This window comes from Mobula hypostoma, chromosome X2, assembly GCF_963921235.1.
Source record: "Mobula hypostoma chromosome X2, sMobHyp1.1, whole genome shotgun sequence".
Taxonomy (NCBI): domain Eukaryota; kingdom Metazoa; phylum Chordata; class Chondrichthyes; order Myliobatiformes; family Myliobatidae; genus Mobula; species Mobula hypostoma.
The window spans coordinates 28,654,913-28,681,485 of NC_086129.1; positions in this window are offsets into that span (position 1 = coordinate 28,654,913).

The following is a 26,573-nucleotide window of genomic DNA, read 5'->3' on the forward strand; positions in this document are numbered from 1 at the left end:
GAATTAAACTAAGTCATTTCAGCTTGCACATGAGTACATGACCCATATCCCTCAATTCCATAAGACCATACGATATAGGAGCAGAAGTGTGCCATTCGGCCCATCGAGTCTGCTCCGCCATTCAATTATGGGCTGATCCACTTCTTCCAGTCATTCACACTCCCCTGCCTTCTCCCCATACCTTTTGATGCCCTGGCTTATCAAGAAACTATCTATCTACCTCTGCCTTTAATGCACCCAATGACTTGGCCTCCACAGCCGCTCATGGCAACAAATTCCACAGATTTACCACCCTCTGACTAAAGTAATTTCTCTGCATCTCTGTTCTAAATGGACGTCCTTCAATCCTGAAGTCATGCCCTCTTGTCCCAGACTCCTCTACCATGGGAAATAACTTGGCCATGTCTAATCTGTTCAGGCCTTTTAACATTTGGAATATTTCTATGAGATCCTCCCTCATTCCCCTGAACTCCAGGGAATAGAGCCTAAGAGCTGCCAGACGTTCCTCATACGGTAGTCCTTTCATTCCTGGAATCATTCTCGTGAATCTTCTCTGAACCCTCTCCAATGTCAATATATCCTTTCTAAAATCTAAAATCCAAAATTCTAAAATCATTTCTAAAAAAAAAGAGTTCACTGCCAAGAAGGCCCACCAGCGCCTTTACTTCCTGAGGAAACTAAAGAAATTTGGCCTGTCCCATAAAACCCTCACTAATTTTTATAGATGCACCGTAGAAAGCATTCATCTAGGGTGCATCACAACCTGGTATGGAAGTTGTCCTGTCCAAGACCGGAAGAAGCTACAGAAGATTGTGAACACGGCGCAGCACATCACACAAACCAATCTTCCGTCCATGGACTCACTTTACACCGCACGCTGTCGGAGCAGTGCTGCCAGGATAATCAAGGACACGACCCACCCAGCCAACAGACCTTTCGTCCCTCTTCCCTCCGGGAGAAGGTTCAGGAGCTTGAAGACTCGTACGGCCAGATTTGGGAACAGCTTCTTTCCAAATGTGATAAGACTGCTGAACGGATCCTGACCCGGATCTGGGCTGTACCCTCCAAATATCCAGACTTGCCTCTCAGTTTTTTCTCACTACCTTACTTCCCATTTTTCTATTTTCTATTTATGATTTAAATTTTTAATATTTACTAATTTTAACTATTTCTAATATCTTTAATACCTAATATTTGTAATCCAGGGAGTGTGAAGCACAGAATCAAATATTGCTGTGATGATTATACGTTCTAGTACCAATTGTTTGGTGACAATAAAGTATAAAGTATAAATAAGGGGCCCAAAACTACACACAACAATCCAAATGTGGTCTCATGAGTGCCTTATAGAGACTCAACATCACATCCTTGCTCTTGTATTATACCTCTAGAAATGAATGCCAACATTGCATTCACTTTCTTCCAATCACCACTGAGTTAACTTGAAGGTTAACCTTTAGGGTATCCTGCACAAGGACTCCCAAGTCCCTTTGCATCTCTGCATTTTGAAATCTCTCCCCACCTAAATAATAGTCTGTCTGTTTATTTCTTCCACCAAAGTGCATGACCATACACTCTCCAACATTGAATTTTATTTGCCACTTCTTTGCCCATTCTCCTAAACTATCTATGTCTCTCTGCAGGCTTTCTGTTTCCTCAACACTATCCACTCCTCCACCTATCTTTGAATCATTGGCAAATTTAGCCACAAATCCATTAATCCCATAGTCCAAATCATTGAGATACGTCATAAAAAGCAGCGGTCCCAACACCGACCTCTGTGGAACTCCACTGGTAACCAGCATCCAACCAGATTAGGATCCCTCTCTTCCTACTCTCTGTTTTCTGTCAATCAGCCAATGCTCCGCCCATGCTAGTAACTTCCTTGCAATTCCATGGGCTCTTATCTTGCTAAGCAGCCTTATGTGTGGCACCTTGTCAAAGTCCTTCTGAAAATCCAAGTACAACACGTCTACTACATCTCCTTTGTCTACTCTGCTTGTAAATTCCTCAAAAAATTTCAGTGGGCTGGTCAGGCAGGATTTTCCTTTCAGGAAACCATGCTGGCTTTGGCCTATCTTGTCATGTACCTCCAGGTTTTCTGTAATCTCATCCCTAGCAATCGATTCCAACAACTTCCCAACCACCGATGTCACGCTAACAGGTCTATAGTTTCCTTTCTGCTGCCTCCCACCCTTCTTAAATAGCGGAGTAACATTTGCAATTTCCAGTCATCCGGTACAATGCCAGAATCTATCGATTCTTGAAAGATCATTAATGCCTCTACAATCTCTCCAGCTACTTCCTTCAGAACCCGAGGGTGCATTCCATCAGTTCCAGGAGATTTATCTACCCTCAGACCATTAAGCTTCCTGAGCATCTTCTCAGTCGTAATTTTCACTGCACATACTTCACTTCCCTGACACTTTTGAATGTCTGGTATACTACAGATGTCTTCCACTGTGAAGACTGATGCAAAATACGCATTCAGTTCCTCTGCCATCTCTGTGTCTCTCATTACTATATCTCCAGCGTCATTTTTATTGGTCCTATATCTACCCACAACTCTCTTTTACCCTTTATATACTTAGAAAAGCTTTTAGTATCTTCTTTGATATTAGTCACCAACTTCCTTTCATAATTCATCTTTTCCTTCCTAATGACCTTCTTAGTTTCCTTCTGCAAGTTCTTAAAAGCTTCCCAATCCTCTATCTTCCCACTAGCTTTGGCTTCCTTGTATGCTCTCTCTTTTCCATTTACTTTGGCTCTGACTTCACTTGTCAGCCATGGTAGTATCGTGCTTCCATTCAAAAATTTCTTCTTATATATCTGTCTTGCACTTCCCTCATTTTTCACAGGAACTCCAGCCATTGCTGCTCTGCTGTCCTTCCTGCTAGTGTCCCTTTTCAGTCAACCCTGGCCAGTTCCCGGCTCATGCCATTGTAATTTCCTTTATTCCACTGAAATACCGACACATTGGAATTTAGTTTCTCCTTCTCAAATTTCAAAGTGAACTCGATCATATTGAGATCACTGCTCCCTAAGGGTTCCACAACTTTAAGCTCTCTTATCACCTCTGGATCACTGCACAACACCCTATCCAGCACAACTGATCCCCTAGTGGACTCAACAACAAGCTGTTCTAAAAAGCCATTCCTTAGACATTCTACAAATTCTCCCTCTTGAGGTCCAGTAGTGTCCTGGTTTTCCCAATCCACTTTCATGTTAAACACCCCAATGATTATCATGACGTTGCCCTTCTGACACGCCTTTTCCATCTCCTGCTGTAATTTGTAATCCACATCCCAGTTGTTGTTTGGAGGCCTGTATACAACTGCCATTTGGGTCCTTTTAACCTTGCCATTTCTTAACTCAACCCATAGAGACTCTACACCTTCTGATCCTATGTCATCCCTTTCTAATGATTTAATATTATATCTTATACACAGGGCCACACCACCCCTTCTGCCTACTAACCTATCTTTCCAATACACCATATATCCTCGGACATTCAATTCCCAAACGCAGCCATCCTTTAGCCAAGTTTCAGAGATGGCCACAACGTCATAATTGCCAATCCGTAGCTGAATTTCAAGATCGTCCATTTTATTTCTTGTGCTGTGTGCATTCAGTGCACATACAACACTTTCAGTCCCCATTCCCTGCAGATACATGTAGCTACCCAACAGCTTCCTAACATCATTATCATTTCTGCTTCCACCACTACCCCAGGCAGCATGTTCCAAACACCTACCAGCTTCTGTATAAACATTACGTTCTGCACATCTCCTTTAAACTTGCTCCTCTCACCTTAAGTTCATGCCCTGACCACTTGAAATTTCTACTCAGGGACAAAAATTATGACTGTCTATCCTATGTACGCCTCTCATAATTTTATAAAGGTCTGTCAGGTTCCCCATCAGATTCCGACATTCCAGAGAAAGCAGCCCAAGTATATCCACTCTCTCCTTCTAAATCGTACCCACGAAGCAAGGCAGCATCTTGGTAAATCTCTTCTGCACTTTTCCAATACCTTCGCATCTTTCCTGTAATTGTAACTGGGGTTATACTCCATTTAGTTGCATCGTGACTTTCATACTCTTATACTGAATGACCTGACAAAAGAATGCAAGCATATTATACACCTTCTTTACCACCCGATCTATTTTTGTGGCCAGTGTCACTGCACTATGGATTTGGACACCAAGATTCCTCCATACATCAGTGACGTTAAGGGTTCTGTCATCAATTGTATTCATTTCTCTTGCATTGGACTTCCCAAAGTGAAACACTTCATATTTGCTCAATTAAACTCAATCTGCAATGTATCCTCCCATATCTAAATCCTTTTACAACCCTCTACACTATCCACAACTCCAACAATCTTTGTGTTATCTTTAAACTTACTAACTCACCCATCTACATTTTCATCCACATAATACAAATACATAATCAAAAAGAAAACAGATATACTGAGACACACACACACACACACACACACACACACACACACACACACGCACGCACACACACTATAATTAATGTGTTCAGGGCTGTCATTCCTCGAAGCTAATGCTTACCAGTATTTGTTACTGACCAATCTAGCCACACAGACATGAAATATCAAGCCCTGCACAATATCTGGCGTGGTGATGTAGACTGTATGTGTGTTTTGGCATATGTGTCTTTCTTTGTTTCTGTATAGGCATGTGAACTTATGTACATTTGTGTGTGTGGGTGTCCATTTGAGAATATGCCTATATATCAGCACATGTACGTGTGTCTATGTGTTTATCATTGCACTTGTGCCTCAGTGCTTTCAACGGCTGATAATGGCACATATCAGAAACTCCATTCTTGTCACACTGGACACTCACCAATATGCCTCCCGACAGAACCGCTCTATAGCAGATGCCATAGGATCTGTCATTCACCTGGCCCTGACACACCTTGAAAGCAAGGACACTTATGTCTGAATGCTGTGTTTGATTTTCAGTTCGGCATTCAACACTGTTGTCCCACAGACCTTGGTGAGAAAGCTCCTACTCCTTGGTCTAAATATACCACTGTGCAACTGGGTGTTGGACTTCCAGATAGTCAGGATGCACAACCACTCCTCTGTCCCCATCATCCTTAACACAGGTGCCGGGAGGGCTGTGTGCTGAGCTTATTGCTGTACACTCTGCTCACACATGACGGCACGACCAAATACCCAAGTAGTCACCTTGTCAAGTTTGCTGATGACACGACAGTGGTGGGGCTCATCACCAACAACGATGAGATGGCCTACAGAGAGGAAATGGAAGAGCTCCAGGTCTGGTGCCAGGCAAATAAACTCTTCCTTATTGTCAGTAAGACAAAGGAGATAGTTATCAACCCCGGGGGTACTCGTACCACTCAAACTGCTCTTTACATCAGTACCACAGGATGGAAACTGCAAGCAATTTCAAACTCCTGGCAATTCACATCACACAAAACCTCTCTTGGTCCCAGAGCACATCCTGCACAGTCAAGAAGGCTTACCAATGCCTCTGCTTTCTGAGGAGGTTGAAGAGAGCTGGACTAGGTGCACCTGTACTAATATCATTCTACAGATGTGCATTAGAGAGCATCCTAACAAACTGCATCACTGCTTGGTACAGAAACTGCACTGCGGTAGACAGGAAGACTCTACAATAGATAGTCCATACTGCCGCTTTTTGTCATGGATAGAGCGAAGGTTCTCAGTGAAGCAGTCTCCCAATCTACGTTGCTTCTCACCGATATACAGGAAGCCACACTGGGAGCACCAGATACAGTAGATAACCCCAACAGATGACACCCATTTCAATAAGTGGGATCTCCTGGTGGCCACCCATTTCAATTCTACTTTCCATCCCACTCCTACATGTCAGTCCATGGCCTCCTCTACTGCCACGAGGCCACAATCAGGTTGGAGGAGCAACACCTTATATACCATCCAGGTAGCCTCCAACCTGATGGCATGAACATCATTTTCTTGAACTTCTGGTAATTGCCCCCCACCCTCTCCTTCACCATTCCTCCTTTCCCATTTCTCTCTCACATCTTCTCATTTTACCTGCCCATCACTTCCCTTTCTTCCATAGTCTTCTGTCCTCTCTTATCAGATTCCCACTTCTCCAGCCCTTTATCTCTTTCACAAAACAAGCTTCTCAGCTCTTTATTTCACCCCCTCCCCCTCTCCCAGTTTTACCTGTCACCTGCCACCATGTACTTCTTCCTTCCCTCCTGCCACCTTCTTTTACTGCTTCCACCTTCTGCCTTTCCTTTCCATTCCTGATGAAGGATCTCGGCCCGAAACGCTGACTGTTTACTCTTTTCCATAGATGCTGACTGACCTGCTGAGTTCCTCCAGCATTTTGTGTGTGTTGCTTGGATTTCCATCATTGCACACTTTCTCGTGATTATGTATGTAAGCTATCCTATGTATTTATATGTATTGCGTTTTTTTCTATAATTATTGTGTTGTTATTTTTTGTGTTTTTTTATCTGCAAAAGTACAAAATCAAGTAAATGGAGTAACAATTATTTTGTTCTCTCTACACTTGTGTGCAGGAAATGACATTAAGCAATCTTTTGTCTTAAATCTTGAACAAGTCTCTGTGAGGATGATAACTGGGTGAGCCGGGCTGGCCACAGACAACCTTGACATGTTCTTAAATCCTTTAATGGATTTTCCCTCTATTTCAAGGTAGGCAAGTAGGTTTAACTCCAAATATGATTTTTAAAACACTCAGTTTTTCATTTACCCTTTTGCTGCTTTGCAGGAAAATAGCCAAGAGGACACTTAGCATCTACGTGAGTGATGGCTGGTTAAATTAATATTAATGCATTTCCCTCATTAAATGTTGTTCCATGACATCGCAAGAAAAAAATAGCCTGGCTGCTGACTGTAGGTGGTTCCTAAGTGACTGAAAGATTTTTTCAGTCAATGCCAGAGATGCTCCTTTGCCCTTTCTTAATCTCAATACACAGATTTAACATGGAGATGAAACCCCACTGTTTCCCCTCCTGTCCCCTCCTGATCTTCAAGTAAAATTAAGCAGCAGACTCCCATTTTTTAAATTGATTTTTGGTGTGTAACCTTTTGAGTAGCAATTTAAAATTCTAGTCAGGTAAATTAGATTCAAGGGAAGAAGTGAGGAAAATGTTTCAATCCTTGTTTTTTTTTTGTAAAAGCAAACCCAGTATGCTTTGTCTCAGATTGATATAATTATTTGGGTATAAAGAAATGAATTGTTTCTGTTTCATGGCTGCATTGAAAACCTCTTCAAATTTCTCAGACAATTTCGCTTCAGTGTCTTGCAAAAATATACATGTTTATTTTCAAAGGCCTGCCCTCTCCCACAGGAAATAGCACTAGCTCTGTGAAACTCTTCCTCAAGTCGACACAATTCAACTCTGTATGGTGAAATGGGGTGGAAATTAACAAGCAATTATCGGAGGTGGGGCAAGATTTCAAAACAGTAATTTTATCTTTGAAATACAAGTTACATTTGTCTTCACATAAAAGTTATGTAAGCTTCAACTTCACAGCAGGTTGGACAGCACCATGATGAACCAAATCACTCATAATTAGAGAAACTCTGTTGAATCTAAAGGAAGAAAATTATTTCGGCTCCATGAATGTCTATATATTGCTGTCAGAAATAATATCCATTATCTCTTATAGTTCCATTCAGTGATTTGTAAAATTTGAACGTTTAAATGCACTCTGAATATAAAAGCATTACTGTTAATACTGATTGTTAAATGACTTTGTTCAACTCTGTGTGTGTATTTGTGTGTGTGTGTGTGTGTGTGTGTGTGTGTGTGTGTGTGTGCGCGCGCGCAGTGTTTCCATGTATCTTCATGTCTGTGTGTTTGTTGTGTAATTCTGTATCTGAGTGTGTCTGTATGAACTTGTGTAAGTGAGTGTGTATGTGTGCTTATGTGTCTGTGTACATATGTGTCAAAGTTGATCTGAATTTTTAATATTTTGTTCAAATTCGACAATATACAATACCACGGTTGCAAAGATAACAGTTGCAAAGCTCTGTTGATGGTTTTAATCTTGCTCCAAAGCAGAAGAGTTCCATGTTCCATTCTGTATCATTATATGTGAAGCAAAAAAACATTTAAGATGACAATGTTGCTGCCCTAATGTTTGACCACAGAGGGAAGGTCCTCAAACTCAGTCATGACACTGTGGATTTAGTCAACAGCACCAAAAATGCCTGCAGCAAGATAACTGAGAATGAAACTGCCTCTTCTGTCACCTCTCGCAATTGAATCATCATGGATCAATAATGTACATTACAAACCTCACAAGCCTGACTCAAGAGGCAGCCCGTCTCAGTTTTATTTGTCACAACATTGTTGCAATATTGAACCAACAAAGTATTATCAGAAATATTACCGCAAAAAAAAGGTTTTCTCTTTATCAAAAACATTGTGACCGCTTCTTCATTCATATCACGCTTCGGGTCAAGGACAAGGCATGAAGCAAAGAATCACTCAGTGCCTATTCTCAGGTCAAGCAGAATCATATTTATTTTTATCGATCTTTTATCTCCAGGAATGAAAGGGGCCCAATCACTGAGTGAGTGTGGACCGCAGACCCTCGCTGACTGTAAAAAAGCATGGCACTCTTAAATGCACTTGGAGATAAGGTATAGGTTCTTCACCCTTTGTACAGACAATCAGTTATCAGCTCTAAATTAATCAGAAGCAGATAAACATATGATTGGTCATTTTTAACATTATTAACCTGGATGACCAACTCCCCTGAAGCCCTCATTATTTGGCCTCACAATTAAGTGAAAGGTAGTCTGTTCCTTCAGCCAAGTAATTACATGAAACTAGCCATATTAAGTTGTGGGCTTTCTATGTTGGCACCAGAAGCATGGCAACACTTGTGGGCTGCCCAGTGCAATCCTCGCTGATTTGATATGACACAAATAACACATTCCACTGACGAAGGGTCTCGGCCTGAAACGTCGACTGCACCTCTTCCTACAGATGCTGCCTGGCCTGCTGCGTTCACCAGCAACTTTGATGTGTGTTGCTTGAATTTCCAGCATCTGCAGAATTCCTGTTGTAACACATTCCACTGTATGTTTTGATATCTTGATGTACACATGCCTAATAAAGTTAACCTTTAGGATCTTTAATCTCTACAAAAACAAGAAAAAGTCTGCAGGTGATGGAAATCCAGGCAACACACACAAAATGCTGGAGGAACTCAGCAATCTTGCCGAAGGGTTGCGGCCCGAAACATCGACAATACTCTTTTCCATAGACGCTGCCTGGCCTGATGAGATCCTCCAGCATTTTGTATGTTATCTTTAATCTCTATCTCTCTTTCTATCCATTAACACAGGAGCTGTTGAGTCCTGTATCTCCTGGTACTGTCAAGATTGTCTCTAGCAAAGATCATTCCAATGAGTTACAGTACTTGGCTGTCTGCTACCTTTCCCCTGCTGTTTTATGTACCTTACCTAATGCCTGAAGTTTTTGGTGAGCTAGGTATTATGAAACCTGATACAAAAGAAGTACATTATCCTAAAGACGTTTTCACTTCCACCCTGTCAATTAGCCTCTTCATCTCACAGTTCAGGTTTTCCTCAACTGCTTTAGTCCTGGCTGTTGTCCTCTTATCTGGTGCTGCATTCCTGTGTAGAGATGGAATTTCTTACACCAATCAACCTGGTGCCAGCAGATATTAAGGAGTTATGAATATATGCACATATTTCCTTATTCTGTACCAGTAAATATGTTACCTGTAGTCAATGCAGAAAGCTTAACTGGTAAGTACAAAGTCCACCATCCCTTCATGATTACGTCGAGACAGTGAGTATACTCAGTTGTCTTCTCAATTGATGCCTTGTGCTGTTGGCTGTCTTGCCTCTTTAGGATGTCAACTGATGTAGCAGAAAAAAATATAAGAAATATAGTTGAATAACACACAGTCTTTATCAATGCTGAAATCAGTCAAAGGAAACAGGTGCTTAATTAATCTGTATGCTCTTTGGATTGAAGTCATTATTCTAGCTTAAATCTCACAGCTTGGACCTGGATACCACAGCAAGATGAATTGGCTAGGTTCACTTTAGTGGCTGCATCTTCTCCAAGTTTCAATCTCAGAGTCCTCCTTCCGCGATGGTGTTTTTGCATTGCCACTACTCATGTGCTTGATGCTCCTTCATTTATACAAGGTTTTGAACATGAGTGGCGTAGTCGCTTTGTACATAGCATGTATTTATCTTCTGACAAACTTATAGACCTGTCAACACTAATTTTTTACAGTGGACATAAAAAAGCCATGCACATTTTTGTATTTTTTAAATGAACGAAGTTTATTTTTTTAAATTTAGAAAGTTCCTTCTCTTGATTATCCAGTCTGTTCACTTCTCTCATGTGTCAATTAAGCCAATCAAAAACGAGAGACGGTTACTTCCAAAAATGGAATGATTTGCCCTGTTGGTTTCTCACCACTCTTCTCATCTCAGGATGGCTTACAGGGTCATTATCTCTTAGAGCTTCACAGAATCATATGATATGGAAAGAGGCCCTTCAGCCCATCAAATCTGTGCCCACAAATAAAGGTCACTTTACCCTAATACTACATTTATTCACTTTATTCTCCCCTCACTCCCATTAGCTCTTCTATTTCTACCACTCAATTACACCAGCATAATTTACAGTGGCCAGTCAACAAAGCATCCTGCACCATTTTGGTATGTGATGGGACACCAGAACATCACTGAAGTTGTGAGGTAACAGCTCCACTAGCTGTGCCACTGTGCAGCTGAAAAATATACTATTTATCTTTGTCTCAAGCTCAAGGCACCCCATGATGTTTCCCTCTATATTTGGTTACCCAAATCCCCCAACACCAGGCTCCAGGCTCTGAGATCATTTATCCAAGGGTCGGGCCGGCAGGACGCATTTATTCCATTTATTTTTAACCCTTCCTTAAATTAATCACTGTGCCCATACTGTGCTGTACTGTTCTATCTTCTGTTTAGGAAGGAAGCGTCAGGTTGATCATGGAGCAGGTTTATATTTTGGCACTACGTTGTTGACCAAAGGACCAATAATGTGGTGTACTATTCTATCTTCTGTGGAGGGTTATGGGCTGGGTAGGAAGAAAGGGTTAGGTTGATCATGGAGTAAATTTATATAATTCAGCACAACATAATGGGCCGAAGGGCCCATATACTGTTCCATGTTCTATGATGAAAGTCGCCTTTGTGACCACAATAATTTAATATCCCTTGTGGCCTGATCATTTGGTTATCTAGTTCACTTAACTCTCAATGTACGTCAACTTCTTTACCCATCATGGAGACACAAGAGAATGCAATCTGCAGCAACAAATAATCTGCTGGAGGAACAGTAGATCATGAAGCATCTGTGTATAGAAAGGAATGGTTGACATTTTTACCTGAAATATTGACAATTCCACCACCGGCATCCCCCACCACACATGCGGCTCAATTTGTTAAGTTCCCCCAGCAGATTATTGCTCTTTTCCCATCATGCGCTGCAGAAGTTAAAACGCTGTGCTACTATGTTACTATGCTTATTGCCTCTATAGTTCAACCTCCATTTTTCTCATTTAACTCCTGAGAACAGTGGTATCTGAATTTTGAAACATTTCATCTTACAAGATTTTAGGGAAATAGCCTAAATTTGTATTAACCAGTGGATAACGTATGCTGAGAATGCACCAGCCTCACACAGAAAAAAATCACAAAGCAAGATCATAATTTAAACAACTTAATTTGGCACAATCTTAACTGAAGAAGAAGATGAGTCAAATGTAGTTCCCCCTTACAGTGCAGTGAGCTACGACCTAATGTAGTCTCTTCTATGCACTAAATGGAATTAATTTTGCTACTTAGTAAATATCAGTTGGCAAACTAAAATCATTGCACACTGGATTTCTGATTTGCATTAATGACATTAAAGTGTTCTTGGCAGTCATACAAGTTATCTCCTTACAATTTGTGAGTTCTACACAGGGAGGAAAGGAAGGTAATATTCGCAATGTGAAAGCACAACCTGCAGAAGTGGAAATTATAAGTAACCCCTGTTCGAACATCTTGGAGCTTGCTTACCTTGTTTTGTACGCCCAAAATGATCTACCTTGAAAGTGCTACAGGTAGTTCATGCATAAAATGTGAAGTGCGACATGAAGTTAAATTCAACTTTACATAGTTGAGTTTGTGCGTTCGGAGGATGCCATTGGATACATCATTTTGTGTGATCATCTGAAACCACCTGCAATGCAGTCTGGAGAAAGCCAACTCAGTTAAGGTGTCTAACAGACTGAGACCAGCTTTAATATTGACAACTGTTGCCTATAAATGTATGTAGGGACAAAGAGAGAAAGGGAGAATATTTCAACTCCAATGAGCAGGGTAGATCTCAGCAATCTTCTGAAATGATACATGTGCTGTGTGTACAGCTCTCCTATTAGTCCTGAATATAAAGGTTACAGCCAAAGCTCATGCAAAGACTGGCCTTCCATGAGCAGTAATGAGCATATTTTATTTTCTTGACTGACAAGCAATCTAAATATATACCTAGCTGGTTTGACTCAAGTTCCCAATTGGGAATTTAAAATAATTGGTCAATGACCTTACAATTTGTAAAAAAAAAAGGATCTAAGGAACGTTTGAAACCTGAAGGATTGACAGAGAAAAGAGCATTGTTTGATATAACAATTGATGTTTGTAAAGTGGTGAACAGTTAGTGGAATTGCACAAAGCTTGATGGATGTGTAGACCAGCCATGGAGATAAGAAAGACTGTGTTAGCAGGACAAAGGTTCCTAGATATACATTGTATAGAAAAAAAGATCAAAGGATGTGTATGGGGAATAAAAGTATTTCTTGAACATTGGTGTGATCAAATAGGAGGGAATTCCATCAGGTCTTTACACTGCAACTGAATCCATATAAACTATTGGATGTGTTCAGTCCAAAGATGTTTCTTATACTTCAGGAGATGGTACTATTCTCAATCAGCCTTCATGTCCTGTATCAGCAAATCCAGAGAGGTGTATTGTGAAAAGGAACATTACCTGCTCAGCATTCCTTCATTCATCTCATTGAAAGCAGTGAGGGCATGCAGCCTCAGGGATGTAGTAGTGATTAAATGGGAAGATCACTTCGAAAGCTTTGATTGTGAGAGTCCTTATGATGTCTCGTAATGTGAAAAGTATGGTCTGAAAGCAAGTCCATTCATTCAGTCAAACAAATCAAACCTCGTATTACTTTCAGCAACTGCAAGGGATAGAAGGGAGGTGGATGTAAAGTGTTTGTTGCAGACAAGCAATGAGCACAATCCACCACCCTAGCAGCAATTTTAAAGGGAGGCAGGCTATAGCAGGGTGGCTATTTTGAAGTAGCCTAAATCCACCAGTTTACTAAGGAGACCATAATGTCAATCAGAAGCAGATCTGGGAGATCAGGGAGCAGTCCGGTTTCCCTGACAACCAGGTCTGCAGGAAGTGTGTCCAGCTGCAACTCCACTCGGGCCACAAGGATCAGTTGGAAGGATAGCTGGAGCTGGACTCACTGAGCAGCACAAAGGAGGGAAAGTGTCAGGGAAATGGTCAAGTGAAACCTTATTGTTATTTGCACATACGTGTGATTGCACAGTTGCAATAATGAATTGACTTACACAGAGGCAGGAAAGTAGTGCAGGAGTCTCCTGCCTGTGGCGAATGCCCTCTCAAATAAGTGTATCAGTTTCAATGCCATTGGGATAGCTTCTCTGGGGAATCTGTTCCTCTCTCTCGCTCCCCAGTACAGTGTGTGGATAGCCTCTGAGGAAAATGTCAGTTGCACCATGACTGGCTCTGTTATGAAATAGAGTAGGGCAAAGTCTGGGACAGTAATAGTGATAGGGAGCTCTTTAGTCTGGGGCACAGAAGAGCATTTCTAAGATGATGTGCTGTCTCCATGGTGCCAGGATCAAGGATATCCTTGAGCAGGCACAGGACATTTTGAAATGGGAGGGTGAGCAGCCAGAGGTCATGGCCAATATTGGTACCAGTGACAAAGGCAAAAAAAGAGAATGTAAAGAGTTAGGTTGTCAGTTATAAAGCATAACCTCTAGAGTAGTTATCTCAGGATTATGCTCTATGCCACAAGCTAGCAAGACAAGAAGTAGGAAGATAATATAGCTCTAGGCGTGGCTAAAGAGATGGTCTGGTGGGAGGGCTTTATATTAATGGATCATTGCGGTCTCTTCCAAGACATTTGGAACCTGTAAAAGAGAGATGTGATGCATCTGAACCAGAGGATAACTAATATCCTGGTGGGGAATTGTGCTGGTGCTACCTGGAAGGGCTTTAACTAGTCTGGCAGGCAAGTGGGATCAAAGCAGTTGACGAGAAGATAGTTCAAATGTTCATTTATTATCAAGGCATACAAGTCTGAAATTCTTCTTCTCCGGATAGCCGTGAAAACAAGAAAGAAAAAGAATGGAAGCACAGTCATCAACCCCCAAATCCTCCCTTCCCCCGTACAAAAAAAATACTAAAATGGAACAGGCACATCAGTCCCCAAATTCTTACCCCTGCACACACAAAAAAAAAATTAGAAAGGTCAGGAGAAAAATGCAGAATACAAAAAAAACCATAAACTGGGGAAAAGAAAATCTATAGTTCAAGTTCACATGCAAAGTGCAGAAAACCTGGACAATATTCTCCGAGCACACTGGCAGGCTCGCCCCAACAGGTGGCAGAGCAATTCCCAGCTATCAAAAGATGGGAAAGTTGAGGTTAATATAAATGTTAAAGTGGGAAAATTCAGTAGACAGGTCAGAAAGGGATATGGAGTGAAAAAGGAATGATAGATTAAACTGCATTTATTTTAATGCAAGAAGCCTGACAGATAAGGGCATAGAATGGTACATGGGACATGGATATTATGGCTGAGTGAGGGGCAGGACTGGCAGCCCAATGTTTGGGGGTACAGATGTTACAGGAATGATAGAGGTGGGAGTAAGAGAGAAGGGTGAATTGTGTTTTTGATGAGGGAGAACACTATGATTTTGGGGATTATCAATGAAACCGAATAGGTGGAATTTGGAAATAAGAATGGAATAATCACTTGGATAGAATTGTTTTATAGACCCCCAAATAGTCCACAGAAATTAAAGGACTGGGTATATAGGGAGGTCACAGAGAGGTAGAAGAGTAAAATGGCTGTAATAGTAGATGATTTTAACTTCCCTCATATTGCCTGTGACAGTTATATGACAAAGAACTTAGATGAGGCTGACTCTGTGAAGCAAAGTTTTTTCAAATAATATGCAACTGACCCTACTAGAGGAGGGATGTGACATTGGATCCTGAGAAATGAGGCAGTGAAGTGACTGAGGAGTAAGTGGGGGGGAACTTTTGGGACCAGTAACTGATATTCTATTCGTTTTAAAATACTTACGGAAAAAGATAGAACTGGTCTATCTGGATTGAACTGACATAGAGGTTGAGGGTGTCATGGATAGTCTGGAGGGTTGTCAGAGGTTACAACAGGACATCGATAGGATGCAGAAGTGGGCTGAGAAGTGGCAGACGGACTTCACTCCAGATAAGTGTGAAGTGGTTCATTTTGGTAGGTCCAATCTGAAGGCAGAATATAATATAAATAGTAAGACTCTTGGCAGATTTGGGGTCCATGTTGATAGGACACTCAAAGCTGCTGTGCAGGTTAACAGTGTTGTTAAGAAGGCATACTATGTGTTGGCATTCATCAACCGTGGGATTGAGTTCAAGAGCCGTGAGGTAATGTTACAGCTATATAAGACCTTGGTCAGACCCCACTTGCAGTACTGTGTTCAGTTCTGGTCACCTCACTACAGGAAGGATGTGGAAGCCATAGAAAAGGTGCAGAGGAGATTTACACGGATGTTGCCTGGACTGGAGAGTGTGCCTTATGAGAATAAGTTGAGTGAATTTGGCCCTGTCCCCTCGGAGTGACAGAGGATTAGAGGTGACCTGATAGAGGTGTATAAGATGATGAGGGGCATTGATTGTGTGGATAGCCAGAGGCTTTTTCCTAGGGTTGAAATGGCTGACACAAGAGGGTGTTGTTTTAAGGTGCTTGGAAATAGGTACTGAGGGGACATCAGGAGTAAGTTTTTTTATACAGAGAGTGGCGGGTGTGTGGAATGCACTGCCAGCGGCGGTAGTGGAAGCAGATACAATAGGGTCTTTTAAGAGTACACAGAGCTTAGAAAAATAGAGGGCTATACGCTATGGAAATTCTTGGCAGTCTCTAGAGTAAGTTATATGGTCAGCACAACATTGTGGGCCAAAGGGCCTGTAATGTGCTGTAAATTTCTATGTTCTATGTTCTATGGTCAATACATTAAAGTCCTAGATTGGAATTAGGCTAATTTTTAAGGCATTAAATAGGAATTTGCAAGTACACCTAAGAGGTAAATCAGGAGAGCAAAAAGAGGACGTGAGCTAGCTCTGTTAGATAAGGAAGAGGACAATCCTAAGATTGTGTGATAACAGCAAAAGTAAAGAATAGTAAAGAACAGGTTCCCATGAGAATCATTGTGGACATTTATGTGTGGAGCCATAGGAGAAGCAAGACTTCTATCCCTGCGTGACAGAAATGCTATACTGGCCCATTCACCTCCTACCCTACTTCCATTCAGGGCCCCAAGCATTCCTTCCAGGTGAGGCAACACTTCGCCTGCGAATCTGTTGGGGTCATCTATTGAATCCACTGTTCCCTATGCTGCCTCCTCTACATTGGTGAGACCCGACGTAAATCAGGGGACTGCTTTGTCGAGCATCTCTGTTCCATCTGCAAAAAGTTGGATTTTCCAGTGGCCAAACCATATTAATTCCTATCCCATTCCCATTCCAATATGTCAGACCATGGCCTCCTCTTGCGTGATGAGGCCACTCTCTAGGTGGAGGAACAACACCTCATATTCCATTCAGGTAGCCTCCAATTTGATGGCATGAACATTGATTTCTCCTTCCAGTCCCTTTTTTTTCATTCTCCTCTCCTTCTTCTTCTCTTCCCCACTCTGGCCTCTTCATTTTCCTCCTCACCTACCTATCACTTCTCACTGGTGCCCCTGCTTCTTCACTTTCTCCCATGATCCAGTCTCCTCTCCTATCAGATCCCGTCTTCTCCAACCCTTTATCTTTCCCAACCTCCTGGGTTCACCTATCACTTTCTGATAAGTCCTCCTTCCCCTACCCCCACCACCTTTTTATCCTGATATCTTCTCCTTTCCTTTCTAGTCCTGATGAAGGGTCTCGGCCCGAAACATCGACCGTTTATTCACTTCCATTGATGCTGTTCGACCTGCTGGGTTCCCCCAGTATTTTGTGTGTGTTGCTGAGCTATTAAATTTACATTTCATAAGACCATAAACCATTGGAGCAGAAGAAGGCCATTTAGCCCATCAAGTCAGCTCTACCATTTCATCATGGCTGATCCATTTTCCCTCTCAACCCCAATCTCCTGCCTTCTTTTCTGTATTCTAAATGGACGTCCCTCTATTCTGAGGCTGTGACCTCTGGTCCTAGACCCTCCCAATATATGAAACATCCTCTCCACATCCACTCTATCTAGGCCTTTCAACATTCGATAGTTTGCACTGAGATCCCCATCATTCTTTTAAAATCAAGCGAGTACAGATCCAGAGCCATCAAATGCTCCTCATGCAATAATTCTTTCATTTCTAGGATCATTCTCATGAACCTCTTCTGAAGCTCTCCAATGTCAAGACATCCTTTCTTAGATAAGGAGCCCAAACTGCTTATAATTCTCCAAGTGCAGTCTGACTAATGCCTCAGCATTACATCATTGCTTTTACTATATATTCTAATCCTCACAAAACGAATGCTAACATTGCATTTATCTTTCTCAACATGGACTCCAGCTGCAAGTTAGCCTTAAGGAAATCCTGCACAATGACACCCAAGTCCCACTGCACCTATGATTTTTGAGCTTTCTCCACGGTTAGAAAATAGTCTACACTTTTATTCCTTCTATCAAAGCGTATTACCATAAACAATTTACCATCTGTCATTTCTTGGCCCATTTTCCTAATCTGTCTAAGTCCATCTAAAGCCTCCCTGCTTCCTCAAGGCCACCTGCCCCTCCACCTATCTTCCTACTGCCCGCAAACTTGGCCATAAGACCATCAATTCTGTCATCCAAATCATTGAGGTATATCACCGACCCCTGTGGAACACGATTAGTCACTGGAGGCCAACCAGTAAAAGTTTCCTTTATTCTTACTCTTTGCCTCCTGCTAATCAGCCAATCTTCTATCCTTGCTGGTATCTTTCGTGTAATATCATGGGCTCTTATCTCGTTGAGCAGTCTCATGTGCAGCACTTTCTGAAAGGCCTTCTGAAAATCCTAGTACACAACATCCACCAAGTCTCCTTTATCTATCCTGCTTATTAATTCTTCAAAGAATTTCAACAGATTTGTCAGACAAGATTTTCCCTGAAGGAAACCATGCTGACTTTGGCGTATTTTATCATGTACCTCCAACTACGCAGAGACCTCATCCATAACAATCAATTCTGACCACCTCAGTTTTCCCAACCACTGATGTCAGGCTAACTGGCCTATAATTTCCTTTCTTCTGCTCCCCTCCCTTCTTGTGGAGTGGACCAACATTTGCAATTTTCCAGTCCTCCAGAAACATGCCAGGATCTAGTAATTCTTGGAAGATCATTACTAATGCCTCCACAATCTTTTCAACTACCTCTTTCTGAGCCCTAGGGTGCAGTCCATCTGGTCGGTGTGACTTATCTACCTTCAAATCTTTCTTCTTCCTAAGCACCCTTTCCCTGGTAATAGTAACTGCACTTACTTTAGCCCCTCGACATTCACAAACTTCCAGCATACTGCTTGTGTCTTCCACAGTGAAAACTGATGCAAAATACCTATTACATCTGCCTGCATTTCTTTGTCCCCCATTACTATCTCTCCAGTGTCATTTCCAGTGGTCCGATATCCACTTTCACCTCTCTTTTGCCCTTCATATATCTGAAAAAAATCTTTGGTGTTGTCTCTAATATTATTGGCTAGCTTACCTGCATATTTCATCTTTTTGCTCCTTATGACATTTTAGTTGCCTTCTGTTAGTTTTTTTAAAAATTCCCAATCCTTTAACTTCCCACTAATTTTTACTCTATTATATGCCCTCTCTTTTGCTTTTATGTTAGCTTTGACTTCCCTTGTCAGCCACAGTTGCATCGACCTGCCTTTAGTATACTACTTCTTCTTTGGGATGGACATATCCTGCACCTTTCGAATTGCTCCCATAAACTCCAACCATTGATGTTCTGTCATCTTCCCTGCTAATGCCAACTTCCAATAATCTTTGGCCAGCTCCTCTCTTATGCCTTTATAATTCTCTTTACTCCATTGTAATACTGATGCATTTGATTTTATCTTCTCCTTCTCAAATTGCTGGGTGAATTCTATCATATTATGATCACTTTCTCCTAAGGCAGGGGTCTCCGACCTTTTTTGCGCTGTGGACCAGTTTAATATTGACAATATTCTTGTGGATCAGCCGACCCGGGGGGGGGGGGGCGGCGGGGAGGGTTGCCAACGGACAAGTGTAGCAGTCAAGTAAGACTACAATGACCATGAAGCCTTGCGCGGGCACCAGTACGCATGCGTGTACCTGCCGATATTATTCTCTGCGACATACATCAAAGTTGCTGGTGAATGCAGCAGGCCAGGCAGCATCTGTAGGAAGAGGTGCAGTCGACGTTTCAGGCCGAGACCCTGCGAAGCGTTTTTGGCGATTCTGTTCGTGGGTGGGGGGCGGGGGTGTTCATCACGACCGGAATATTGGTAATAAGGGGCTAATACACTCAATTTCGCTTCTAAAAGGGTTTATCTAACGAATTTAGTATTAAACACACAGCGCATATTTTCCTCGCATGAATATAGTGATAAGTCAATCATCAGGGGAGGACGGGGAGCTTGAAGTATGTGTTGAAAGAACTTCCAGTAGAAGTGGTAGAGGCAGGTTTGATATTATGTAAAGAAAAATTGGATAGGTATATGGACAGGAAAGGAACGGAGGGTTATGTGCTGAGTGCAGGTCGGTGGGACTAGGTGAGAGCAGCTTTCGGCACGGACTAGAAGGGCCGAGATCGCCTATTTCCGTGCTGTAATTGTTATATGGTTATATAAGTCACTTATCAGTCAATAGCATCATAACATTTTAAGTAACGTTTGGATATTAAACACACAGCACATATTTTCCCCGTATGAACATATAAAATCATTGCAACACACCAATATCGCTGAATCAGTGGGAGCCTTGGGCTTGTTTCCCTGCAACAAGACGGTCCTATCGAGGGGTGATGGGAGACAGCGATACTCGAAGGGGGTTCCTTATGTCCAGTCTATTTAGTTTTCATCACATTCATTGCAGAGATATGTTGGAAACGGAAGCAACGTTTTCAGTTCTTTCGTGGCTATCTCAGGATATTTAGCCTTGACTTTGATCCAGAATACCTGCAGAGATGTTATGTCAAACATACTTTTCAGCCCGCCATCATTTGCAAGCTCGAGGAGTTGATCTCCTTCCCGCGCTGACATAGACGACGCGCGCGTAATGACCTCGTGTGCGTTCAAGCTCAACAGTGGGTGTGACAGGGAATGAGGAAAGGTGCAGCTGACTCATACCGCCAAATCATATCGTTTCCTCGCGGCCCGGTAGCACATGCTCTGCGGCCCGGTACCGGTGGTTGGGGACCGCTGTCCTAAGGGTTCATTTACCTCAAGCTCCCTAATCAAATCCGGATCATTATACAATGCCCAATCCAGAATAGCTTTTTCCCAAGTGGGCTCAACTACAAGCTGCTCTAAAAAGATATTTTGTAGCCATTCCACAAATTCTCCCTCTTGGAATACAGCAACAAACAGATTTTCCCAATCTACATGAATATTGAAATCCCCCATGAATATCATAACATTGCCCTTTTTACATGCTATTTTTTAATCTCCCATTGCAATTTATAGCCAACATCATGGGTACTGTTTGGAGGCCTGCATATAAGTCCCATTAGGGTCTTTTTACCCTTTTAGTTTCTTCACTCTACCCACAAAGATTCTACATCTTCCGACCCTATGTCACCTCATTCTAAGGATTTGATTTCATGTTTTTTACCAAAAGAGCCACGTCACCCCATCAGCCAACCTGCCTTTTCTTTCAGTACAGTATGTATTTTGGATGTTAAGCTCCCAATTATAATGTTCTTTCAGACACAACTCAGTGATGCCCACAAGGTCATATCTTCCGATCTCTAACTGTGCTACAAGATCATCTACCTTTTTCAGTATACTGCCTTCAGTCCCGTATTAATCACCCTTTTCGGTTTTGCCCCATGTTACACTGCAGCTCAACCCACTGACTGCAATTTTTCCCTATCATCTGTCTGTCCTTCCTCACAGTCTCACTACATATTGTACCTATTTGTATATCAACTGCCCCATCCTCAGCCCTATCACTTCAGTCCCCATCCCCTGCCAAATTAGTTTAATTTCTCCCCAACAGCTCTAGCAAACCTGCCTGAAAGGGTATTGATCACACTTGGGGTCAGATGTAAATCATCCAGAAATGAGCCCCAGGATCCAGAAATCTGAAGAAACGCCCCCTACACCAGATCTTCAGCCACATATTTCTATTCTTGTCCTCACTGGTGCAGGGCATAGGCAGAAAACTAGAGATTACCACTCTGGAGGTTCTGCTTTTCAGCTTTCTATTTAAGTCCCTAAATTCTCTCTTCAGGACTTCCTCACCTTTCCTACCTATATCATTGGTGCCAATATTAACCTAGATTTCTGGCTGTGCACCCACCCTCTTTAGAATGCCATGGACTCAATCTGAGACGTCCCTGACTCTGGTACCTGGGAGGCAACATACCATCTGGCTGTCTCTTTCACATCCACAGAATCACGTGTCTACACCTTGAACTGTGGAATCCCCTATCACTACTGCGCTCATCTTCTCCCCGCTTCCCTTCTGAGACCCAACACTCAACTCAGACGCCAAACACGTGCTTCCCCTGATAGGTCATCCCCCTCTACAGTCTCCAAAATGATATACTTATTATTGAGGAGGACGGCCATAAGGGGGACTGCACTGGCTTCCCATTTGCTTTCCCTCTCCTGACAGTCACCCAGGTATCTGCCTTCTGCAATCTAGTGGTGATTACCTCCCTGTAGCTCCTATCTACCACTTCCTCAATTTCCTGTCTGAGCTGAAGATCATCGAGCTGCTGCTCCAGTTGTTTAACACGTTCTCTGAGGAGCTACAGCTCGGTGCACCTAGTGCAGATGTGGTTATCCGGGACACTGGAGGTTTCCCGGAATTCCCACATCTCCTACTGCCACTGGAGCCATTCTCACACACTAACTATGCACTAACAGACAAAGAATAAAGAAGAAACTTACCATGCCCAAACCCGTTGAGCCAAAGCCTTCCCACTCTAACACCGGTCCACTCACACAATGGCTGCTCCACTTGCCCCTACCTTATTTTTATTCGTGCTTGCTAATGAATCGTGATTCGATTGGGCCGCTGGAAAAAGCTAAAAGCCCATGTGTACTCCTTTTTAAATTGCTCACCCCGACCTATTGATTCAACTGGGCCACTGGAAAAAAATTCTCATTTGTACTTACAATGAAGTATGTCATGGAAGCTAAGGAATTAAGGGAAATGAAGCATGCTGTCTTGGAACATACAGTATCTGCATTACAAAAGAGGAGGTGTTGGTATTCTTAAAGAATATTAAGGTTAATAAATCCCCATGGTCTGACTAAGTGTATCCAAGGATGAACCAGGGAAATACATCCTGGAGAATCTAACATGAGCAGTAGGAATGTTACAGGATGGAACGCTGACGGGTAGGATCTACCCACATTTGGAAAGACTGATTAGGAATATTCAACATGGCTTGGTTTACGAGGGAAATCATATTCCACACATTTGACCTGCTTTTTTTTTTGAAGAGGTGACAAAGAGCATTCATGAGGCCAGGGCAGTGAACCCAGATTTTCGCAAGGTCCTGTATGGTAGGCTAGTACAGAAGATTAGATCACACAGGATCCAGTTTGAACTAGCCAGATGTACACAAAATTTGATGGTAGAAGGAGTCATAGGGTTGTAACAAAGGCTTATTTCTTAGATTGGAGCCCTGTGGTTAGTGTTATGCCACAGGGATTGGTAATGGGTCCATTGTTGTTTGTCACCTTCATTAATGAACTTGGATGAGAATGTAGTTGGTACGGTTAGTAAGTTTTTTGGTGACACCTTAATTGGTGGTATAATGGATAGTGAAGAGGGTTATCTGATATTACAACAGGCTCTAGGTCAACTGGGGAAGTGGATCAAAGAATGACAGATGAAATTTAATTTGGACGAGCATGAAGCGTTTCATCTTGGGATGTTAAACCAGGGCTGAATTTGCATAGAAAATGGGAGGGACCTGGAGAGCGATTCAGAATAGAGAATAGTCCTAGGTGTATAGTTTCCAGAGAATGGAGATGTAGGTAGGCAGTGAATGAGGCATTTAGCAGGTTTTTTACTCATCAGTCAGGGCACTGAATACAGGAATTGGGACATCATATTACAAGTTATGGTGAAACCATGGTTGGAATACTGTGTGCAGTACTGTTCATCCAGCTAATGTCATTGTGTCATTAAGCCGGAAAGAGTGCAGAACAAATTCACAAGGACGCTGCCAGAACTGAATGCCTAGAGTTCTAAAGGAGAGGCTAGATAGGTTGAGAGCTTTTTATTTCTGTGGAGCAGAGGAGGCTGAGAGGTAACCTTATAAAGGAATAAAAAATCATCGGGGGCATAAATAAGATGGATGGTCACAGTCTTTTTTTCTGAGGGTAGGGAAGTCTATAACTAGAGACTATATGTTTAAGTTGAGAAGGGAAAAATTCAAAAGGACCAACTTTTTCCCCAAAGAGGTGGAAGGGAATATGGAATGAGCTGCAAGAGGAAGCTGTAGAGATGGACACAATTACAATGTTCAAAATACATCTTGACAGGTGCATGAATAGGAAAAGATTAAGCAGATATGGGTCAAACATAATGGAACACAAATGGAACAAGACCAAGTAAGCAACTTAGTCAGAACCAATAATTTGGGTTGACTAGCCTGTTTCCATCCTATATAACCATGACTCTATGCTTCTTTAAAGCAGGAGTCTAACAAGGCAACTGACTTCCTTAATCCTTTTACCATGAATATCTTATTCTGAAAGCCCGTAGTGTTTTCTTAGATTAGCATGATTGGCAGGCTTCAAGATATGTTTGCTTCCAGATATTTCCCAAAGTGTACAGACCATTGGCAATGTATCTTCTGCCAGCTTCTGCCATCCCTGTAAAACTGAGGACTTAATTAAGCTCTATTTTATGTTTGCACTATTTATTTAACTATGAAATTACATACAGTATATACATCTACTGTAATTTACAGGTTTTATTATTATGGCATAATAATAAAATAATAGTGCCGCATAACAACAAATTTATTAAACCTGGTTCTGATGCTGAAGCATATAAAATAGAATCGTCATTGTCCTGACTCCTTCCAACATTCTCCTCTGCAGTACTCTGTTCTTCAGTTGTATTTTTCAGCCCTGTTTTGCTCAATGGTGTCTGCAGTATGTAGCTGCCTTACAATTGCAGAGCACCAATTACTATCAGCATGATTAATTCAGTTACATCATTGAATGACTATGTGGGTTTTTAAGTACAAGGATCATTAATTTCCTCCTGTGACATCTTTAAATAACTGCGTAGGTTTTGAAACACAAATGTTGATTTTTTTTTCCTGCAATGAATGGTCAGCAGTGAGTTCCTTCCAGGTTATATCTTCAGCAATATATATGAAAACCTACCCCATATGTTTTGATGCACCCATGGGAAATTATAAAACAATACGTGAATAAACCAACTCAATATCACTGAGTTGCACTGACTTAATCTATTTACAGCATACAGCTGTAATTTCAAGGTTTAATAGTCAATAATAGGCAGTTTAATATAGACTTAAGACCAAAAGGAAAGCAAGGAACAAATCTGGTCCTCTGGAAGATCAGAGTGGTAATCTATGTGTGGAGTCAAAAGAGATAGGGGAGATCTTCAATGGATTTTTTGCATCTGTATTTACTCAGGAGACAGATACAGGATCTACAAGTGTGAGGCAATATAGCAGCACAGACATAGACCCCATACAGCTTACGAAGGGGGGGGGGTGTGTTTGCTGTCTTGAGGCAAATTAGGGTGGATATACCCCCAGGGCCAGACAAAGTGTTCCCTTGGACCTGTGGGAAGCTTGTGCAGAAATTATAGGGGCCCTAGCAGGGATATTTAAAACATACTTAGCCATATGTGAGATGATGTTGTTTAAGAAAGGCTCTAAGAATAAGCCGAAATATTATAGTCCAGGTAGCCTGACATCAGTAATGGGAAAATTATTGGAAAGTATTCTAAGAGACTGGATATAGAAGTATTTGGGTAGATAGGGACTGATTAGGGATAGTCAATGTCGTTTTGTGCATGGTAGGTCATACCTAACCAATCTTATAGAGCTTTTTGAGTTACCAGAAAAGTTGATGAAGGCAAGGCAGTAGGTGTTGTCTACATGGAATTTAGCACGGTTTTTGACAAAGTCCCCCACAGAAGGTTGGTCCAGAAAGCTCAGTTGCTAGGCATTCAAGATGAGGTCATAAATTGGAATAGACATTGGCTTCACAGGAGAAGCCAGAGAGGGGGTGTAGATGGTTGACTTTCTGACTGAAAGCCTGTGACTGGCAGCATGCTGCAGGGATCGGTGTTGGGTCCATTGTTGTTTGTCATCTATATCAACAATCTGGATGATAATATGGTAAACTGAATCAGCAAATTTGTGCATAGCATCAAGATGAGAGGTGTAGCTGACAGTGAGAAAGACTATCAAAGCTTGCAGTGGGATCTGGACCGGCTGGAAAAATGGGCTGAAAAATGGCAGGTGGAATTTAATGCAGACAAGTATGAGGTGTCGCACTTTGGGAAGATCACCCAGGGTTGGTCTTATACAATGAACGGTAGGGCACTGAGGAGCGCAGCAGAACAGAAGCATCTTGGAATACAGATCCATAGTTCCTTGAAAACCGTGTCATGGGAAAATAGGGGCATAAAGAAAGCTTTTGACACATTGGCCTTCATTAACCAATGTATTGAGTACAGGAGTTGGGATGTCATGTTGAAATTGTATACGACATTGGTGAGGCCTAATTTGGAGTATCGGCCATTTACCTACAGGAAAGATGTAAATAATATTGAAAGAGTGCAGAAAAAATTTATGAGGATGTTGCCGGGATTGAGCACCTGAGTTATAGGGAGAGGTTGAATAGGCTCGGACTTTATTCCCTCGAACGCAGAAGATTGAACGGAGATTTGATAGAGGTGTACAAAATTATGAGGGAAATAGATAGTTTAAATGCAAGCAGGCGTTTTCCACTGAGGTTGGATGAGAGT